Raw genomic sequence first — 8,340 nt, 5'->3', positions numbered from 1 at the left:
AACGATATTGCCACTGCCAGTCAACAAAGTTGCATCTGTTTAGGCCATTATCCATAGAATTATTATTTTATGTGCCGCTAGTTTATTTTATTTTTTATTGTATTAATTGTTTATTTATTTATCTATGTTTTTTTATTATTTTCTGTTTATTCTTGGGTACTATTAGTCTTGTTGTTAAATTTTTCTATTATTACTACTACAACCACTGCCATTGCTTCTACTAATACTGCTACTGCTACTACTACTATTACTACTACTACTACTACTACTACTACTACTACTACTACTACTACTACTACTGCTGCTACTACTACTACTAATGCTTGTACCATCATTACCAATGTATTACTATATTGTATATTTTATTATATTATTTAATTATATCCTAGATTTAATTTTTTATTTTATTTATTTTATTTTTGAAAAGTAAGAATAAAAAAAGTCTACCTAACTACCTAAGAATTAAAAAAGGTCTACCTAACTACCTAAGTAAAAAACAAGGTCTACCTAACTACCTAAGTAAAAAATAAGGTCTACCTAACAACCACAGGACGACGGCCAATGGAGAAGAGGAAAGATTTATTTACTACTAACTCCTGCGGTCGGTTGATTTTATACATCCAAATTTTATCGGCCTACCCTCATTAAACACTGACTATAATTAAATAAATAATAATAATTGTTATTATTACTATAGTAATAATATTAATATTTATAATATAAATAATAAGTTTTAATAATGACATTTGTTTTGTTTGAAAATCAACATCACGTAAGTATAAGCCAATATATATTTGTATATAATGATTTTTATTATGAACATAAAGAACATATACATTTATACATAGAAAGAGAAAGAGAAAGAGAGAGAGAGAGAGAGAGAAAAGAGAAAAAGAGAAAGAGAGAGAGGAAGAAGATAAAGAGATAAAAAGAGAAAAAGGACAAAAAGCATAATATATACATAAAACTTGTACACAAAATACAGCCAACCGTATACAAAACAACATATAAATACTAATGTAACGCAAAAGCAAAACATACAAGACAATGAAAATACAAGACGGTATTTTGTATAAAACGCGTATACAATACAACGTGTATAAAATACAAAATACAATACATAGAAAATAATACAATTTTGTGAATATAGAATGGGCAAGAAGAAACGATTAACCCGTAAGTTCAGCATAAACAAGTCGATGATAGCTTTTTGTACGTTTTTGTCTGAGTTTGTATGTTTTTGTTTGTATGTTTGTTTGTGTGTTTTGTGTGTTTGTGTATGTTTGTTTGTTGGTTTGTATGTTTGCACGATATACTCGGAAAGAAATTTGTATTGTTTGTGTTTGTATTGCGTGTATTTTTCATAAAAACTTCAGTCTGCTTGTATGTCTGTCTGTTCATATTTATAGAATTCTTTTCAGAGAATATTTAATAATACCTTTGCGTGTTAAGGTGCTTTTGTTTGGAAATTGAGAAACTAAACTAATGAGGAAAACAACAGTAACAACAATAATAACAATAACAGCAAAAACAGCAACAACAACAAAACAACAACAAAACCAATAACAACGTTTCGAGCAGCACATTTGAACATTAAGTGATCGATGCGAGATGAGCAAAGCAATGAACCAAATACACGCATATGTGTTTATGTTTGCTCGTTCGCATAGTTTTATACATGCTTATATGTGTTTGTATGTTTCTGTGTTTGTATACTAACTTGGTTTAGTTATGGTGATCAGAGTTTAAATTTATGCACGCATATTCTGAAAATTGAAGTAAGCTAATATTGGAATTCCAGCTTTTTACAAGAAAATAATGACGATGATGAGGAGGAAGATGATGACGACGATGACGATGATGACGATTATGATAATGATGATGAAGAGTGCATATTATAATGGAATGACGTCAGAAATGTTGACATTAATTATATCTAATTATACTTAGCGGCGAATGAAAAAGAGAACGATGATGAGGACGATGATGGTGGTGGTGATAATGATGACGGCGATGATGATGATAATGAAATGATGATGATGATGATTATTATATTGTTTTCGTTGATGATGATGATGTCTGACAAATGATTGAAAATTTAATTAATGACGCAACAGCATTCGTTACGCAATTGATGATGAATGTGAAAAGTGGATTGAGATAATAACAATATCACGAAGATGGTCATCACGATGATGATGATGATGATAATAATGGACCAAATAATGGATGCTGCAGCTGATGACGACGACGACGATGATGATGATGATGAAAAGGTCAATTAATATTGAGTGCACACCGTCGCAACAAAATGCATTACCTAGAATGGGCTCATGATGATGATGATGATCAGTAGTAAGAACGTCAGTAGCAATATTGCTACTACTATTAGTAGTAGTGGTGGTAGTAGTAGTAGTAGAAAATGTAGTAGTAGTGGTATATCTGATGCATCTGTAATACGTCGTCTGTTGAACTCCACGCAGGCGTTATACGTTATCGTCTAATTAGTTTATTGTCAGTATCTATTCATCATCAGACTATACATGCTCCCATCTCCATGTATGAAAACTCTCTCTCTCTCTCTCTCCTCTATCTCTTAGACTCACTCTCTCTCACTCACTCTCTTTCTCTCACAAATACACACACGCACACATAAATATATACACATAACCACATACATATCCACACTCACACAATTATCCACATGTATGCAATGCACAACAGTATACACATGTGTATGTACTGTTCAGTTTACACACGTACGTATAAATATATTTGTACATAAGCGTGCACATAGATACACACACAAACACACACACACACACACACATACAAACACGCACACACAAACACACATACACACACAAACACACACACAAACACACATACATACAAACATACACACAAACAAACAAACACACATACAGACACACACAAACACACACATAGGTCTCACAGGCTTAGGTTTTAATTTGGTCGAAGTGATGATAATTCAATCTGACCGTCTTAATTATTAACAATCGTTTTTTATTCAATTTTATTCTTCCTTCTTTTTCCCAGTTTTTGTTGTACTTGTTGTGTAATAATTTGTATCTAAATGTATTTTGTTGTATGTTCTGTTGTATTTTGTTGTGTTTGTTGTATGTTTTGTTGTATTTGGTTGTATTTGTTGTGTAATGATTTGTATCTAGAGGTATTCTGTTGCAATTTCTTTTGTATTTTTTGTGTAATGATTTGTATCTAGAGGTATTTTGCTGTATGTTCTGTTGTATTTTTGTTGTATATTTTGTATAAAAACGTTATTATGTTTCTTTTTTTGTAGAAAAAAAGTTTTTATACCTCCAAAGTTGCAACTTCATGAAAAAATAATTGTTATTTATTACTATCGTTTAATTTTTTTAAAGAAGAATGTTTTTAAGTAATAAATTTTGTGTTGAATAAGATGAAAAATAAAAAGTAAATTTAAACGAAAACGCAAACATAAAAGTTTAATTAAAAAATGAACGAGACCAAAAACACTAGAAAAACAGACATAGAACTAAAACCAAACAAGACATAAAACTAAAACCAAACAAGATATAGAAATAAAATCAAAAAAATAATTTCATGGAGATAAAACTAAAAAAAGTACTTAGAGTTGTAGTAAAAGTAGTAAAGGAAATAGTATAAATTGTAGTAGCAGTATAAATTGTTGTAGCAGTAGTAGTAGTAGAAGCAGCAACATCAGTTATAACATAGTAGCAGCAGCAGCAGCTATTGTAGTTGCTTCAGTTGTAGTAGTAGTGGTAGTAATTTTTATAATCATGCTCATGTAGAAACTCGTCTAAACGTCTCCAAACATTTTTCAAAAGTATATTACAGTATAAAAAAACAGTTTTTCGCTTATACGGTAAAAAATACTTCAAATACAATGAGAAAATACAGAAACATACGCGCACTTCCCTATGGAGTTGTAAGTACATCTGCAGAAATATTATCGTTGGAAAAACTTAATTATAATTCGTTTCGCAAGAGGAGAATTGTGAATTTACTCTATTACAATTGCAGTTTGATAAAATGTTTACATCTGAAAAAACCCTTTTCTTATGTACTTAGTTTGTCTTATTGTGTGTGTGTGTGTATGTGTGTGTATGCTTTGGCACGTGTGCGTGTGTGTGTGTATGTGCGTGTTTGTGTATGTGTGTGTGTGCGTGCGTGGTGCGTGGTGTGTGTGTGTTCACTCTTACTTTGTTTATTTTTTATTGGATTTTTTTTTACGAAATTTACTCCTAAAATATTTTTGAAAACTGTCCAGCCAGAAAATTGTCCAACCAGTTTTGTATGTATTTCATATTGATACTTTTACTACTGCTACTACTAATGCTACTGCTACAACTACTACTGCTACTGCTACTACTACTGCAAAAGACAAAAAACAAAGCAAACATAAATAGAGACTTGAATAAATCAAAATTAAAGAAAGTATGAAAGCCTTCGCGAGGAACAATGCACATGGAACGCATCGAGCCATCAATAATAATTAATGCTACAGATATTTATATTCATAAATGTTAATTAATGCAAAAAACCAACTTTTCACACACATACACACACGCACACACAGACACATACGCACGCAAACATTTATATTTGTATGGGTAAAAGAAGTAATTATTTAAATGGCTACACACCTTTATTTTCACAAACCTTCTCGTTCACAAACAAACCACACACACACACACACACACACACACACACACACACACACACACACGCATGCACACACGCATACACACACACACACGCACATACACGAACAAAAACACGTGACTGAAATTACTGAACGTGCATTAAACATTTCCCCGAGGTACACTCATACGGTCAGCCATTGTGGACCACGGCAGACGTGTACAAACCTGTACAGACATCACGTACATTTGTACGTATGCATATATGTATGCGTGTTTAATTGCTGTATGTTTTGTGTGTGTGTGTATATAAACATATACATATGTATGTATGTGTGCATATATGTTTCTATGTGTGTGTGTTTGTGTTTGGAGAGAGACAAACAAAGAGACAAAGAGAGAGCGAGAAAAAAGAGAGAGACAGACTAAAAGAGGGAACGAAAAAAAGAAAAAGAGAGAGAGAGAGAAAGAGAGAGAAAATGAGAAAAAAATACAAATAAAAAGGATCGAAATATGGTTTATGCGGGTTTAAATATACGGGTGGCTAGATAAAAATGAAAATAAGATGCGAGTCCTCTGGGAGGTCGGCTGTCCGGTTCAGATAACTACTTCAACGTTTAATATTATTCAACTTTATTTACGATTATATTCATTTTACCGTTTTGTTTTTTCGTTTATATTTTCTTTGTTTGTTCGTTCGTTCATTCGTTTGTTCGTTTGTTCGTTTGCTTGTTTGGTGCTTTGTATATGTATTTCTGATTGTGTAGTATTTTGTATAAACATAATTGTATATTTGTATATATTATTTGTTTTTCGTGATTGAATGTGTACATAAATTGTATAATAAAATGTATGTTTGTTTGTTTGCGTACGTTTACATGTTTGTTTTGGTATGTTTTGTTGATTTCTGAGTTTTTTTTTATTTTTGCTTTTGTATGTATGTCATAATTATGTTTGACCGTCCGCAAGATTGTATGATTTTTTTTATTATTATAACTTTGTGTAATGTTTGTTTTATTTGTTTGTCTATTTTGTTTGCTGTGTTTTTTTAGCTCGTACGTTTGTTTGTTTGTTCGTTCGTTCATTCGTTCATTTGTTCATTCGTTCGCTCGTTCTTTTATTTGTTTATGGCATTTTTGTTTAAACTGTTGCTTCATAAAAGTTTTTAAAATGCTAAAATTCAGCGAAGCGACGCCCGGCAATCACCGTCATAATCATCATCATTATCATCATCACCAACACTCCACAACCACCATCATCATCATTATCGTTCTAAACATCATGATCAACACTCTACCATCCTCATTATCATCCTCACCATGAGCATCTTTCATCATCACCATCAGCATCTTCTTGTTCCTCTTCCTCAATATTTTCATCCTCATTGTGGTTATCATCACTGAATCACTATTGAAATGATAAGCGTTCGCATGCGTGCACCAATATGTATATCTCATTACATGCGCACACATACACACACACACACTCACACACATACACACACATATGTGTATATATGTGTGTGTATATAAAACTATATTGATGTGAATACATATACATAAGTAAGAGTGAGCAGGTATAGATAGTGTAGTGGCGTGCCCAGAAATTGATGACGACGACGATGACGACGACGATGATGACGATGGTGATGATGATCGTGGTGGTGGTGATGGTAATGATAGTACTGGTGCTTTGATAAGTCGCTTGATAAGTCTATAAGGTTTTGCCATAGATTTTTTCATTTTAAAATTTTATTACTATTCGCGTATTTTCAGTAGCCATGATCGTTACCACCACCACTACCACCACCATCATTATCATCATCATTACCACCACCACCACCACCACCACTATCATCATCATCATTACCATTACCACCACGACCATCATCACCATCATCGTCGTCGTCGTCATTGCCTGCAAAATGACGTCATCATCGCCACTGGCCGAGGGGACGTCATTCATTTTTACGCAAGCCTTATAACACTTCTCTCACTCACGACCATTAATACATTTTGTTTGACCACGCATGCACACACACGCGCACACAACACACATACAGTGACAAACACACACACACACACATACACACAGAAACAAACATCCATGTACGTATACAGTTAAACGTATACAGACACACACACACACACACACACACACACACACACACACATACATGATATAGCAATATATAGGCACTTATATACACATGCACACACAACAAACACACACATACAAACACACACAAATACGTCATCATCAACGTCATCATCCATAATATATTAATTAATATTGTTGGCTTCACGGTCGCCATTGTATTGTGTTTTATTGTTGTTGCTTTTTTGTTATTATTGTTGTCTGATTATCATCATCATTATCGTCACCACCATCGTCGTCTTCGTCGTCATCATTTTAGCTAGCTGCTTTGTTGCAGGTATTTTTGTGATGGTTTTTGCTATCATCATTATCATGTTCTTTCATACATACATTCATTCATTCTTTCATTCATTCCTTTCTCCATTCATTCCTTTCTCCATTCATTCATTCATTCGTTCGTTCGTTCGTTCGTTCGTTCGTTCGTTCGTTCGTTCGTTCGTTCGTTCATTCATTCCCTCATTCCCTCATTCATTCATTCATTCATTCATTATTTTTTAATTTTACATACATTTTTTTTTTCTTCCTTCATTGTCTGCAGTCTCAGAGGCGGGCAGCAGTTCTTAATTATGGCATTGTTTAATCCTTTTCTACGCCATTTGTCTTCTTCTAAAACTCATCATTATCATGATTTTCATTATTTTCGCCATCATCATCATCAACTTCCTCCTCATCATCATCATTACGTCCTCCTCATCATCATCATTACGTCCTCCTCATCATCATCATCATCGTCGTCGTCGTCACAATCAGCATGTATTTATGGTTTGTAATTGTAAATATTGGAGGGAGACCATACTTTATACAGTGTTGTATGAATTCTCTTATTCTCTTACCCAAATGTTGTTATTTGGGTAGAGTTAATAAATGTGTGCACAACTTTATGTGTCTATGTATAAATGTTCATTTATGTGTATACATATGTATGCATGTATGAGTGTATATATGTATGTGTTTGTGTATATGTATATATACATACATACCCCTACAAACATACATACTTATGCATGTATGTGTGTTTGTGTATGTGTGTGTGTGTGTGTGTATGCATGTGTGTGTGTGTATGTGTTACGTATGTATGTGTATGTACGCATGTATGTGTTTGTATGTGTAGTATGCATGTGTGAGTATGTGTGCGTGTATGTGTGTACGTGCGTGTATGTGTAGTAGCGAAGAAGGTATGGCGCGGGTATAGTTTCAACATTGTCGTTATTATTACTTATTACGTATCTTTAACTTAAGCTAAGTCGCCATCCTACAACAGCAGGTATTGAAAGAATAAGAGAAAGAGAAAAAGAGAGAAAGAAAGAGAGAGAGAGAAATAGAGAAAGAGAGAGAGAGAAATGGAGTGAGAGAGAAAGAGGGTTGTCACAAGTAGAAAAGTATTGACAATAATCTATGGGAAATGTTGCCAAAAATAAATACGAACCTTTCATTTCATAGCATTTAAAGGTTTAAATAAATGATTAAAAAAATTACGAATAAAAAAGAGAGGGATAAAAAGAAAGAAAGAAAGGAA

The sequence above is a fragment of the Helobdella robusta genome (assembly GCF_000326865.2).
Source record: "Helobdella robusta unplaced genomic scaffold HELROscaffold_5, whole genome shotgun sequence".
Taxonomy (NCBI): domain Eukaryota; kingdom Metazoa; phylum Annelida; class Clitellata; order Rhynchobdellida; family Glossiphoniidae; genus Helobdella; species Helobdella robusta.
This window is presented reverse-complemented; position numbering follows the sequence as displayed.